Genomic DNA, 15,705 nt, shown 5'->3' with positions numbered 1-15,705 from the left:
ACGATTTTAAATATTATTCTTTAAAAATCTTAAATACTTCTTATTTAAGATTATACGTTCGTTATTTTATTAAAAACTAGTCAGAGTTTCAAACTACTTATTGCCTAACTATATGTGAATACTATTTTGCATATGCCTGAAGTTAATTGTCTATAATTTATTAGGCATAATTTATGTATACGAGTATCACAGACAGTCTGTTCGAAGGCAATAACCTTCTCTTTGGCGTGTTTGATTGGATTATTTAGTAATAACTATCGTAATCACACAACGAGACAAGTAACATTCAGCTCGCTATAATACAGGCTTATTATAACAGAACGGCAATTACCAATTAAAAAAATAAAAGAAATCTGGAAACGAGAACATTTGCTATTTATAACTCCGAGTATTTTTCCTTTGTTTCCACTTCAGCTGTGTAAGCATGAATAGACTTGTGTAAAAGCTGTTATATAAAATGAAATTAAAATGTCTCCATTGAATACATCCCGCTCCACGTTTATAAAATCTCATCTACTAAGTCGACGTCTGTTAATAATCGGCTTACATTCTCTCTTTGAGAGCATTTATTCAAAAATTTGAAGCAAACGAGCGGGTCCGTTTCATTTTGCTTTACAGGAAATCTTGTTATGTGCAGAACATACTATAAAAGAGGGATGCCATACGAAAGTTGGAGCTCTTAAAGCAAATGGCTATTTAAATATCATTTAGAAAAATATTTTCTTAAGACATATTCCTTGTATCTCTTAGATATGAAATTTTATCCTCATTATATTTAAGAGGGTTTTGCTTTGATTTAAAAACTATTTTATAACTATGTATAATACATACGGAATTATGGAAACGAATTATACCAAAGTGGCTTTGGTATGGAATAAACACTTTATAAATAGTCATGATATCATCTATATATAATATTGTATGATACTACAATTCGCTTATTATTTATATTACAGTATCAGTTTCAGTAGTTTCAAACTCATCACTCGTCGCCCATTGGTCGGGCGGTGTATCATATGACATTTTCATTTGCCATATTAGATTCTGACTGTCGTTATAGCAACGAGCTCGTCAGGGCTCGCGCCTCCCCGGGATTCAGCTGACGCACACAGACGCCCGCTCACCTGAACAGCCACGGAGCCTGCAAGCTCCCCCCTCCCCCCCGACGACCTCACCCCGCATACCCTTCCGCCACCTACACACATATTACACGCCATTATGCACTTACACAGCCTCCTGTAGAGCGCAGTGTGAAATGCAATCGTATAACCTGTGGCGTGGATCGTTTTCGGCGTGTCGGTCACAGTCGCTAGCTGGCCCGGGCAATGGCTCTTCTCGTTAAACCCGGCTGCAGCCGACTGTAAACTAACTGCATCGGAAGCGAAGCAGTTACCTTGGAGATTACTTCGGCCTCCAAGCCAAAGAAATTGTAACCCGTTTTTGCATTCTCGTATCCGTTTGCGCCCAATGTGCAAATTCAATTCCCGTCACAAGCCGCGCCTCTTTTGCTGAATTTTCTTTGTGCAGGTTAGTGGATTCCCTGTTTGACATTTCCATAAATATTTAATGCTCAGATATATTACCTCTTATTACTGGCACGGCTCCAATATTTCCTGACATGATTTTATTTGACCTTGGTTGGATATTTGTAAATCATTCCTGATATGTGTCAATATAAATTTTACATACCAACATTCGTATATTTTATTTTAACTGAATCTTTTGCTGACAGAAATTTATTTAATACAATGTCGGTATCAAAATCAATTCTTCATAGTGTTGTTTTTATTTTCATATCTTTTTAGATTCTCGTGTATAGAAATAAATTAATTCTTAATAAATGAAAGTTTTAAGAATTGTAAGTTTACTAAGTATCTTCTGTAACACAATTTCTACGTGTTACACATTCTAGATTCTAGTTAGTAAATATTCTAGATTTATAGTCTTGTCATATACACATAGTAGGTAAAACTTACAACTTGTGCGGAGGTTCTTTTGAAAATATAGTCGGATATACAGAAGCACGTTTTGGCTTTGTAATTAAACAAAGCCGTGAATCGTTATTATTAAAAAATATATATATTTCAGATCTCCGTCGACATCTTGTATGAATACATATTTGTATATAAACCGTAATATTGAACTTAGAAAGTAAATAAAAGATATTTGATTATATTAAGGAATCCCTGTAAACACGTACTAAATAACCGCCTTTCTTATTAATCTTATTTTGTTATAGGGAATCACAATGAAATTGGTAGTTTTATAATTTTACTTTTAAAATATATAAGTACAAAACTTTCTTTGATCCCCATGTGATTACAGAAAGTGTGAATCTTCCTAATAAAAATATACATATTAAAAGTAAAATTATAAAACTATCAACTTCATTATGATTTCCTATAACAAAATAAGCGATGAGTGGTCTATGTTTAAAAAAATATTTAAAACAGGATCATTGTACAATATTACCGTCTTTTATAAACTAGCAATATATAATATATTAAAATTACTTTTCCAGTATAAAATAATATTATATTATTGCTTATTTTATTGCTGAGGAGTATACATACAAATTAAGGATATATATATATATATTTTAAACTTCAAGCCGTTGGATCACGTCTGTCAGATAGACCGTGATCACAGGCAGACGAGATGTGATCATGATCCCGTGATCACGGATGCTGAAAAGTAACCAAAACGTCGGGAGTATGTAGTTTTTTACAAAAATAAATCACGCGTAGTATATCCGAATAATATTAGTTTCATATTAATGAATAAAACTAGCGAAAGTCTTAGATCTTATTATGAATCCAAATATCATTAAAATATTTCTATTTTATTTAAATACTTCAATATCAATTACAATAATGATTCCCATTCACATTACTCTTACAATAACCTTGTCAAACTACGATTCACATTTCAGGTAATTTCGTTTATAAACATTATTAAAAATTAAAATAAATAAATAGAAACTATCATTTTATATACATTTTAGATAAAAACTGAGTTTTAATATATACATATAATCATTATTCCAACTACAGCAATTATAAAGAACTTATAGGAATGAAAGATATAATTGTGAAAAAAAATTATCTCTTTTTATCCTTAGTATAAATTACCTGTGTATATGTAGAAAACAGTTTAGTTCACAATTTTACATAAAAATTTTGTCAAGTCATCGCAATAATATTTCCTATATTCGAATAAAAGTTTTTTTGTTAATTGTAAATAAAATTTAAAAAAACTCAGATGGTAGACAAATTGTACCTTCCCGCTCGACTAAAAAAATGTTTCTTATGGCTTAACTAGTCTACTACTAACTAAATATTTAATTTTTATTAAACATTTCGAATAACTCAAAAAAAAAAACAATTTTAAGTAAAATTAAAATCTACACCAAAAAAAATTGCTAAAGGAATAGGAAAAAATTTTGTCAATCTTATTAGAATATCTCCAAATGATTTTTAATTTTATATTTTACAAAGTCTAAGTAACAGATTTTACAGCACCTATACTTAAATCTTTTTCAAACTGGTAATAAGACCACGGATAATTCAATTCAATTCCTGAAAGCAGTACTACATTCATCTCCCATGTTCAGTTTAAATGAATACATATTTTTATTACTATTGTTGTTTAAACTACTCTTATATAATGTTATGCTTGTACTTATTCTTGATATTAAGATGGATGTTCGGTCAATGGTTCATTTTTGATGCACCATTTTCCTATATGAGACGAAACTTCTCACCATTTCGTGGATTCACCGTGCTGGTGCCGGGTCCATCGTTGCAAGGAGAGCTTCAACGGCGCCTGGGACTTGCGACCCAGGTGTAGGTTCAAGGGATTCAATTTGACATAATTTACGTTTAATACATTTTTATAAAAATATAAAATAGATATAATAAAATCTTGGACCTACTAGAGTTTATTTGCACCTTAAATTTTATAATCTAGAAGTATTGAATATTATAATACAGGTGTCATGATTTTTTATAAACTATAACCCATACGACATGAAGTGAACTATAGAATTTTTTTTATATTACTGGTTGCATCTTCCAACAGAATCTCTTTTTAATAATAGTCACTTTTAATCAAAGCTGTAAATATTAAATAAATCAAGGAGAGACAATTTTTAAATGTATGGTAGCAATTTATATACACATTCTTAATATTACCCTCGCCTATAATAATTACTCCTATTGAATCACAAAAATGGTGATTAAATTTCTTTTCTCCGAAGGTCGAAATTATCCAGTTGTATAGTGAAATAATTCACAAGTTCATGTTATAGTTTTAAAACAACATAGACCACAAACATTATAACTGTCATAGACAATACAATCCTTCGGAAAAAGAAATATTTAAGACATCTTAAAACCTCCGCAGATATTCTTTAACTGTTCCTAATAAATCTTAACATTTGTTAGAAAAAATAAGATTCCACTTATATATATATATATATAATGATAGAAAAATAGTGACTTTTGAATTTAAGTTGTTACTAAAATACCGCTTGTATCGTAACTAGGGTTGGAATTCTGAAGTCAAAGAAGTCACTTGTCAACTTAGTATTTTATTAAATTATGATTTTATTCAAAAGATCTTTATGTTCTTTTTAATATTACTCACGAATTTACAAAATCAATTGTATTTATTACATAAATTATGAATTTATAAATAAATTGTTCAATAAAGATGTCAAACTTCAATAAATAAGTCGTCATATTAAAATGTTTAATTATGAATATGTCTTTGTTGGAGAACTGATTCACTATTCGCCATTACCTTATTGTTATATTTGATTTAGAAGAGAGCCAATACATCAAAATACGTCCTATCAGATTATATCTTTTCCTATTTTACGTATAAATAAGTCATTCAAATCAAATCTTGTCGCCACAAGAGAGGAATAGGTCATGGGTGATATTAGTCTTCTTGATCCTAACATAAATGCAAGTTTTTTACACAGATTTATTCAACAGAAGGTACCATTCACGTCACTATAACACTAGTTTCTTGATTTGTCGCATTTTATATCGAGCATTCGTCTATTTTCTCAACTAAGCTATACAGTATAAAGACATATCACTAACGAAAATGACTACGTTTAGTCATCATAATACCTCACAAAATCATTCCACATATTTCGCTTTTTTCTAGAATTTCTGAATTTATAAAATATAGAAAAGAGGTTTTGTTAAAAATAAATATAATTAATTATTTTGGAATGTTGCAAACAATGTCAATATAATTCCTTTTTGGGAGTTCTTTACCAAAAAAATCAAATCCATTTTCACCTTTTCCAGGCTTTTATTTTATGACTGAGTGCGGAATATTCTAAGCTCCTCTTCTTCGAACTCAACCCTACCATTTCTTGTACTTACTTTCTGAATTTTAAAAGATCTTTAAAAAAATCATATCTGTGGTAAAACCTTCAAAACCAAGCCTATACTAAGATTAAATTTAGGCTTTTCTTATGTATTAAGATTCAAACATTATTTTCGCTGTAATTTTCCTCCTCAATGCACTCGTATTTGTTTTATTTTAATATTAATTTATCCAGCAATAAAATATAACGTTCTCTTGGTTCATCTGCTACAACATAATAGATCGTAGATGGGTCCAAGCAATCCATTGTGAGCAGTATTTTACCGGCTGTCTAAAATTACTAATAGCGATATTAAATTCATATGCAGAATAAAAACTTAATACAAATAATGAACTTAAATCCTAATTTATTATGGCAGCTCTAAATAAATATATAGCCTTAAAAAAATATAATCTAATCAGCGTATGCTTTATGCGTGTGACTGCGGGAGTGCAAAATAACTCAACTATTGACTTGTTTCAAAGAACAGCCACCGTGTAAGGAAAATTGTATGTTAAGAGGAAGAAAATTAAAATGAATTATGATTAAAAAATAAAAGATTATATAAGATTCTAAGTTTTCTTATGTTAAAGTTAACCTACACATTATTTTACGATTTTACTCATTGTTAATTATATATCATCACCATATAGTGGGTACTTGCTTTAAATTATATAAAAATAGTATGGGAAAAACAGGTTGTAGTGAAAAATGTAACAGGTATCCAATTTGTTTCCATTTGGACTGTTGAAGTTTTTGTTTTAAGTTGGATTAGTGATGAACACAGAAAGCAAAATGCATCTCAGTATCGTGAAATGACGATTCATATCTTATTTAAGTTAATTTCGAGTACACAAGAGTTTAATATAGTTTTTTGTGAAGATGAGAATTAAACATATTTTTGCAAACACTATCACAAAAATTACCGTACAAATTCTGTAACTGGTATCAATATTTGCAAAAAATCTTACAGGAACCGTCTTTTTCTATCAGTATGTGTTAAAAAAATCTTAACATTACTCTGGCGTTTATAAATTTTAATATTTGGATACCGTGATTTAATGTTACCAGGACATTGGTGAACGAATATCCCTCCTCACCTTACAGCTTTTTGACTGAAAAACTATTCAAAATACTTCATCTATAATGCTGATGAAAACATATGTTTCTCAAATAGTGTAAATATGTTTATCACAACACAGTTATATTACTCTCATGAACACGAAGAAAACTGAACGACTAACTAGAATCCTGATGAGATCTAAGATTTTCATTCATTTAAATGAAACTAATATTTTTCGGATAAACTACGCGGATGTTTATTATTTTAAAAAATATTTTTATTTGTCATACATTGGACAGACGAAGAAGAGCATCGGTACAAGGGTTAAAGAACACATCTCAGATATCAAAAATAGGCGCGCGTCGAAGTCAGCAGTGTGTGAACACACAATGGACAAACCAGGCCACTACATTCGGTTTGATAAACCACAAATCCTCGCTCGGGAAGACAAGTATATATCCAGGTTAATTCGCGAGGCTATTGAAATTAAAAAACATCCCAATTTCAATAGAGAAGATGGCTGGAATCTATCAAACACCTGGGACCCCTTTTCTTAAAAATATAAAATCCCATGTCCGTAACCACACCGCAGGACCTCAAGGCACCGTAAGCGCATTCTGCTGGTATCCAGAGCGGTACGCCAGAAAATTAAGAAATCGATGGCGGTAGGTGATAAATAACAAGGACCAACTGACAGACATTCACATCTCGTCTGCCCGTGATCACGGTTGCTGAAAAGTAACCGAAACGTCGGGATTATGTAGTTTTTTTAAATAATAAAATCCGCATAGTTTATCCGAAAAATATTAGTTTCATTTAAATATCTAGAATTCTGTTAGAATAAGTACGTATTTACTCTAAATTATTATTATTTATTATAATAACTATTAAATTGTATCAATTACTTTTACCATCAAAATGAACATATGTTAGGTCGATCAAAAGGAACGTGACAGCATTTAGGGTACAGTTCTCGTAGCAGTAACGCTGCGACGCCTGAGGCAGTCTTAAGAATAATGAAATACAGCCCCCTCATTCGTACTCGTTTGCACATTCAGCAAAGTTATGTGAAGACAATTAAATTGAGAGCTAGACCGTACCGTGCAAGATCGTAAAAGGAAAATTAAGGTCAATTGTCCTTCACTGTGAACAGAACATACTGAATAGAAGGTTTTATGGACATAGTTTTTAGCCCATCTCACTAAATATTGTGTTGAACACAATTCAATACTGCTTTCCGTAAGGCAAAATTAACCCAATAGCCATATTTTGTGTGGAAAGCTATTTAAAAAGATAACATCTTAAAACAGTTTTCTTAAACATTTCAAATATGATTCTTTTTTTGTAAAATTAGTTAACAGAAAAGCCTTCCGACATAACATCAGTTATCAGCCTCAGTTTTCCCATTTGTATTTATTTATTCCGACGGATCTTGGTCGTAATTGCATTACTGTTACAATTATTATTTAGCCTTTGACATCCGCTAGATTTTATAAGGAAACATTTCCCCCCGGCGAGATTGAATGAAGATCCTTTGTCGCTTAACACAATTATTAGAACGGATAACTAAATAATAAACTAATGTGATTGTTGGCAAGTCTTGCAACTCGTAACGAGACCACTCGGGACTCTCGCGGTGACGGCTCCACTTAATTTTCAATTCAAATAAGACGAGCCGTTTTCTGCCGCAAAGCAATTTGGGTTGTTAATGACTATATGTGTAGCCAGCTGCTTGGAATTCGTATAAGGAGCTCGCCTTTATCATCAACCTTTAATTGAACACTACTGTGACACATTTCTCATAAAAATGTTGCCTCTAAAGATGTCAATCATTACTCTAAGATTTTTCGACATTATTTCATTTTGTTATCTTGAAATGTTTTAGCAAAATAACAAGACTGACAAATATTTCCACACATTATAAACATAAGAACATTTTGCTTAAGTTTATAATGTGTTATGTGTACCTATGTGTTTTATAACAATTTTTTTTCTCTAAAAAATAATTATTGTTTTAATTTAATATAGGAGTAAAATTCATCCCAAGTTCAGCTAATAAAATATTTACTTTCAACTAACTGTTACTTTTTATTATTTTAGCAAGTGAAATACGAATGTAGAATAAAAATATTTATGTTGAAAACGGGCTCGCTACCCGGGACGAATATAAATAACGGGATCAGCTATGGAGTGGCCGTAATGAAGAGTGCTCGAAGCCTTCAAGCGAGGCGGGGGTCCTGGCTGCCGGCTGCCGGGCTACCGGGTCGCCGGACAACCGCGCGAGATGCACCGAGCGACTCCTAATTGAACACCCTGGCCGGGTCTAATCAGGGCTCAGCTGAGCGGTGCAGGCCGGGGTGGCTGCGGGGGTGAGGTGCGGGCTGGTGCGGGAGCGTCCGGGGGTGTGAGGGGTGAGCGGGGGGTGTCGGAGGGTGTACGTAGGTCCGGAGCCACGCGGGCTGGCCGCGCCCCCTGCGCGCGCCGACTCGCCCGGGAAGCTCATTCAAGTAGCGAGCGCGCCCCGTGCCAGCCGCCAGTCTCAGGTATGTCCATTTTGCTTTTGGTGTTAGCACGCCGCGCACCGTTCCCCGTCCGCGAGTGTACTGTCTGTGAGTACTGTGAGTGAGCCCGGTACGTTCTCATACACCGTCCGTGTCGCTCGCTGGGACGCTCATTCCGAGTGTGTCCGCCGACGAGATACCCCGATCACAACCGCGCCCCGACATCCCTAACAAGTGACGACTGTGTTTTAAATAAACGCGATTCATATCAGAGAGACGGCGACTATAACGATTTAATATACGATTATTAACATAAAAATTAAGTGGTGTTTTAGAAAACTTTACCGGTTCCGCTGTAAATATTAATGATTTTTTTTACAATTAGGGCGTTTATAAGCGATTATATTTCAAATAAACCTGCATTTTCTTCACGTCAACCGGGTTACACAACGTTCGCTTATTGTTTGCATGATCTGTCTGAGCTTTCTTTGTTTCATCGCTCGTTTTCTTTGTAAACGCTCCAGACGGACCACATGGTCCTCGCCCAACTCCAGGTAAGTGAAATACTTCATTAAATGTGGCTTGTGTGTTCCTAGCTGTTAAGAAGCGACGTATATATTAGCACGACGGTTATTATTGGAAGTTTTATAATTAAAAAATTATTCAAAAACGATTCGGAAAATAAAGAATATATATCGGAAAGAAATTAAGAACATTAAATTAAATCTCCTATCAGATATGTGTATCACGACTTCTGGAATTCTGCAGCTCTTAAAGTTCCGCCGACGGTATCGTCTCGTCAACGGCCCTCGATATGTGTAACTTTATGTCAGTGTATGTTGGTATGTGTCACGTTATGTTCGCTTACAGTGCCTGTCGATGTGTCTGTGTTGTGTTTGTATTTGGTGTTATAATTTTGCGAATCCTTGTATGTTTAATTATGTACAATTTAAGTTTTGCTATCGATATCACTACTAGAAGAACAAAAAATGGTACTAGATGTCAAATAGTAATGTTTTTTCAATCTCTTATTTCGACTGAAGTTAGAAGATTTTCAGGAGTAAATACGATATTAAAAATCAGCCCAATAGTTGATTCTAACGAGTCAGATAAAAGTGATATTTTTTTTATGAGATCTCTTAATTTGAATACAATGTAATCTAGCATATGACTTGAATTTTCTGGTGTTTTCATCCGACCTGAGATGAAACATGCGTAGTCGGTTCATTAATGGCGTAACACGTAGCCGTAGCAGTCGCTACGAGAACGCCGCCGCGTAGACATCCGTAGACATCTGTCCGGACCTAACTTGTGAATTATCCTCTTATATTTCGATTTTCGTGTTATATAAAATGTCATTTCTTATTTATTGCCAATAAAAAATCAATTATTAACTATTCAAGTACTATTGAATCGATATGAAGTTTTTTCTTTATGAATTGATATGAACTTAAAAGATTTAGAGGTAACAATAATATAATACCTACATATAAATTTTAATATACATATGTGTATTTAATGATAATTCAATTCATTTTATTGATGTTCAGCTGTAAGAGATTATTAACACAACGTCGCGATAACCGACCTTTATCTATAAATCAATGTTTATGATAAAATAAAATACGACCTCACAGTAAACGACTGACGTTATACTATTTTATTGAAAACAAAAAACTTAATTATTAATAACTCGTAATATATATTTGAATAAAATTAAATATAATATATGTTTTTAAAAAAAAAGCAAAAGAAAATAAATCTAAAGCGTTTAATGGGGAGCAATAAAAAAGTTAAAGGAAGGAATTTGAAAAAAACTGTCTCTTTAATACATGGGTTTACATTGAGTTTAGATGTTTTGTTGTCGGTAGTTACGATTTAAAATAAAACTATTCTATCGAAACACCGACTTCATCCTTCCAATCAAGAATTTCAATAAATATAAAAATATAATAATATGACATGTTTGTAACATAATAACAGTCGCTTTTAAAGAAGTGCACACGGTACATATAACGTTTTTGTCTGTCCATACGTTCCATCTAATATCTAAAACTAATGAGTTCTAAGATTTTCGCGAGTTTTATTCATTTAAATGAAACCAGTCTTTTTCGTCTCGTCTGACCGTGATCACGGTTGCTGCAAAGTAACCGAAACGTCCGGAGTATATAGTTTTTTACAAAAATAAATCACGCGTAGTTTATCCGAAAAATACTAGTTTCATTTAAATAATATCTAAAACTGCTTAAAAATTTTAGCACGAAAAAATATTTTAATTTTTTTTAAGCATGACTAATAATTATTTTTATTTTTCTTTCAAGTCACTCGATAATAATATATCGTATATATAATTTTTAAAGTTGCTCCCTTTTTTTCTAACCGCGCGTGTAAGCTGTTATCAAACGGACAATAATTGATAACAATATGGCCGCCGAGGGGACCCGTCACGAACGTTACTTACATATATTTGCAATTTAAATAACTCAATTAAATGTTACGCATGTTTCCTTTCATTGACTTGTTACATTTTTTTTTATTTTATTGTCTCTGTTCAATTCCAAAAAAAAAAAATAATAAGTTTCAAAAAGAAGTTAGTATAGGATTATGATTCATACTAATATTATTATTTATAAATACAACGGCATAACGCTGTGTGCAACATATGACAGGCGGCCATGTTGCGTCGCACGCGCCATGTGTCGCTATCAATTTGATCCGCCTGCGCCCGCGCAGCTGTGACGACCCCTGCCTAGTCCATTCAAATAAAAAAAAATACACCCTATATTTTTGGATATCTAATAATTAATGCAACCCATTTTGTCTATTACTCTATTCGCACGCGCAGCCTATCTGCATATGTAATGCACTATTATTACGATACACATACCCTACACATTAACTATTGTTAATATCAAACCCGTGATCCGTTGGACCGGTTCGCTTTGTGGAAATAAATTAATTCATGTTTTTTTTCGTCCACTGCTTTACTACGATGACCAGTTTAGTTACTTTACTACCCTCTAGTTTGTTTAAACCGTTTAAATAATTTTATTTTATACGAATGTTCATACAACTCATCTTGATTCTATGTCATTATTTATGCAGCATCGATATATTAATAAAAAAAAACTGGCATATAAGATTCATAAATGAAACATACCTTGCTCGATCGTAAAATATATAAAAAATAACTAAATAAGAACGACTACGCAATAATTACAAACAAATATATCTATAATGAGAGCAATAAGATCTTATATCACAGTCAAAACTATACTGAGAGGTATAATACTTCTTTAAACGACATTCAAATAACAAGAGAATCAGAAAATCTTAGCAAATGGAATAAAGATTCATGAGACAAAGATTCTGGAAGATGAAAATTTAGAATACTCTAGAAACACAACAGAAGAGTATTAGTAATAATATTCAGGCTCATTCTAGAGGAAAGATTAAGAAAAATCTCCAAAGAAATATATTCCTATTTAGACAAGCCTCCGATACAATAGATTCTGAAGATAACCTAATACAGCTATCATACAATAGCAGTTGCAAGGTGAGGGAGGAACTTTCGATGGAACGGAATCTTTAAAGAAAATGCTGTAAATCAACACGATATTCACAAAGAAATTATTGAAATGATCGAATAGTAATAATTTACACGAGGGTTTCCTTCTCTGCGTTTCCTTTATGAATATGATCAATTTTACCTGTCCAGCTACATCTAAAATATAGTGGTATCATAAAAAGACGCGTGGAAATCAAATGGGTCAATTAATTCTAAAGTCCACCTCAAGGAACAGCCCTTGTCTTTTTATCACACGGGAGAATGACAATACAAGAAATCTTTAATCCTGAATGGATTTTTTTTGCCTCTTACAATTTTGTTGTTGTGACACTCGTTGAGAATAATCACCAGTTTTTCTATATCATGACTTTGGAACTTCTGATAGTTTTGCTGTGTCCGTAATACGGATTCAAATAAATTAGTTCGGAGTTAGTCTTTTGTATTTTAAATTGGTGAGGGACATCGATGTTCTCCTAAGCCTAAGATTTAAAATAATTTTCTTGAAACAATTTTATTTTTCCGGAGATAGCTCTGTTGTTAGAAGTTTAAGTTAATGATCATTAGTTTAGTTTAATAGACCAAGTTTACTACCGGCATTTCTTAAGCAGAATGTGATGAATTTCTAAAAGATGAATTTCTAATCTTATTAGAACCAATTGTTTGTCAAAGAAAAACATTTCTTATCATCTACTCCATGTTGTCGCGAATCTTAAATGTCAATGATAATAAATAAAAAAACTTATTTCTGAAAATCATATCATGTGGATAAATATCGAGATTCATGTGGGGACTCTTTGAAGTAATTGACAATGGCATTCATATTAAAACTCTTTTGGTAAAAGTTTGTTTTTGGAATGACAAATACATTTGAACGACACAATGATAACAGGCTGACCAAATGTCGTATAGTGTACTCCCTAAATAAGGTAAACGTGTGAACCGAGATCTTCACACGGAGGTCATAATTGGTTATAATAATAATGAAGCGTTCCAGAGGCAGCGAACAATCAGCCAGGAACAATGGGCACGAATCAAACAATCGATTCATCGAACGGGACGCATTATCACGACAGCTGCGCGGGGTGGCTGGCGGTGACAGGGTTCCATCTCCCACGGTCACGGTAACCCACTCCGTTATTTACACCCTTGTCGCACTATATTATTGATATAAGGACAAAAATGTAAAGCAAAAAATAGCAAACAAAATATACATATGTATATAAATTTTATTTCATGTTTAGTTTAAAAACATCGAAATGTGCAACAAACGTAACAACCAAAAAGAGAATGAACCCTTACATGAGCCCGGACGACCTTAGCACACTTAAATACCTTTTTTGTTATGAAGGGTTACTTTTGACCGGCTTGAGAGTCGCGTGGCGCCATCACTCGTACATTGACCCCATATTTTTTATCGCTGCTTAATTAAAAATTCTGCCAGAACTTCCGAGAGAAATATTTTCATAATAAAATTTTTTTTAATGGATTATTTTCTTAGAGGGTACATTGATTTATCGGGAAATCATAATTGGAAAGATTTTTTCGTCTACATTTTAAGGCCAACGTACGCGTACATCGTGTGTCGGATCTATTGAGAGGCTTCTTTCTCCCTCCCGTACTGATTACGTTACACGGATTATCGCATCACTACTAAACATTGACGCAATCGGTCAATTGATTCATAATATCCGTCTCACTTAACTACTGAAAGACTGAATTTACGTATCAAAACAGTTAAAAAAGTTTAATCATGGGATTGATAAGAATATTATTGTTCTTCAGTGTTATCAAAACTGATGATAGATATATGCATACCATTTATATGTTATGCGATTTTGATATAAACAACTAAGTCTTCTATTTTTGACCTCTCATTATTTGATTTATTTACTATTTTGAATGGTTTTGTGAGTTTAGGAAACTATACGTTTTGAAATTATATTCGAATTCAATTAACGACCTCAGCAGACAAACATTAGATAGTATAGTATTCCGATACTGCTGTAATCATAAAAATTAATGTGATAGTCGAAAGTAAAGAGAATATCTCGAATGATTTTTGGCAATATCTATATCCCTAGTACATTTCGTCACCGCTCCGTCAAACTCAATACAGACGGTTCGTTGGTTTTATATACAAATATTTGCACATAGTAAATTATATTGACAATACGAACTCGTGATAAAGCCATTGAACCAATTATTTAAAAATGAGATAATTTTCAACAAAACTTCCGACTTGAAATATATGGAACGTTTTGCAATAATTTTTTTTATAAAGCTGGTCTCAGATTGTATTTTTTAATACTTCAAGATTATAACTGGTTAATTGTCATTCACGTGTATAAAAAAACACGGCATTGGCATTGGTTTTAAACAATGTATTCGTTTAAAAATCTGTAACATCTAAAATTTTAGTTTCCAGTGAATCATTACTTTTAGTTTCCTATAACAAAAGGAAAATAAGAAGATCGAGTATATATCTGAAATATTTTTTTTAATTTGACGTTTTAAAACTGAACTGTTTGATTATAACATTTACAAAAACTTCTAACTCGGCCTTTATTTACACTAGGTACTTAAATGCCTCAAAACTAAACAGTTTTTGATGAAGTTCAGTGAAATCCGCCTTATCCCTGATTCAGTTATACGACAAAATGTTGCCAACTAAAATTCGACCTCCCTAAAACCGCCGCTTGCCCCTCAGAGGGCAATTAACCCTCAGTGTTTACGTTCCTTCACCATGGAGAATGCACCATAACCTTCCTTGATCAGTATAAAATTACTTTATTGCATGTTTGTTTTTACCGCCTCTTTATGTTACGCACACCTTTTATAAGACTTCTGATTCATTCTGGTTTAATTAACAGAAAACAATAGTAACATTGTAAACATAGAAAAACGAGTATTTTTTCAATACAAGCTAATGGATTTAAAAACTTATATAATATGATAACAATAATAACAATAATAGGGAATTGTACGAGTTTTGTGATTTTTATCAAAAAAATAACCGCCTTTTGTCGAAACTTGTAATTTAATTATCTTTCAATGAACAATTGTTTGTAATTACAAAAATATTTTTCCATTTAAGTCTCATGTTTATAATATTTTTTATATATATCTGTGTACCTACTGTATAATCTGTATACCGTTAGAAATTAGCTACAGTAAAAAATAATTTGCA

Source organism: Danaus plexippus, chromosome 2 (genome assembly GCF_018135715.1).
Source record: "Danaus plexippus chromosome 2, MEX_DaPlex, whole genome shotgun sequence".
NCBI classification, from domain to species: Eukaryota; Metazoa; Arthropoda; class Insecta; order Lepidoptera; family Nymphalidae; genus Danaus; species Danaus plexippus.
The sequence above is the reverse complement of the archived record's forward strand: the minus strand, read 5'-3'. Positions refer to the sequence as shown.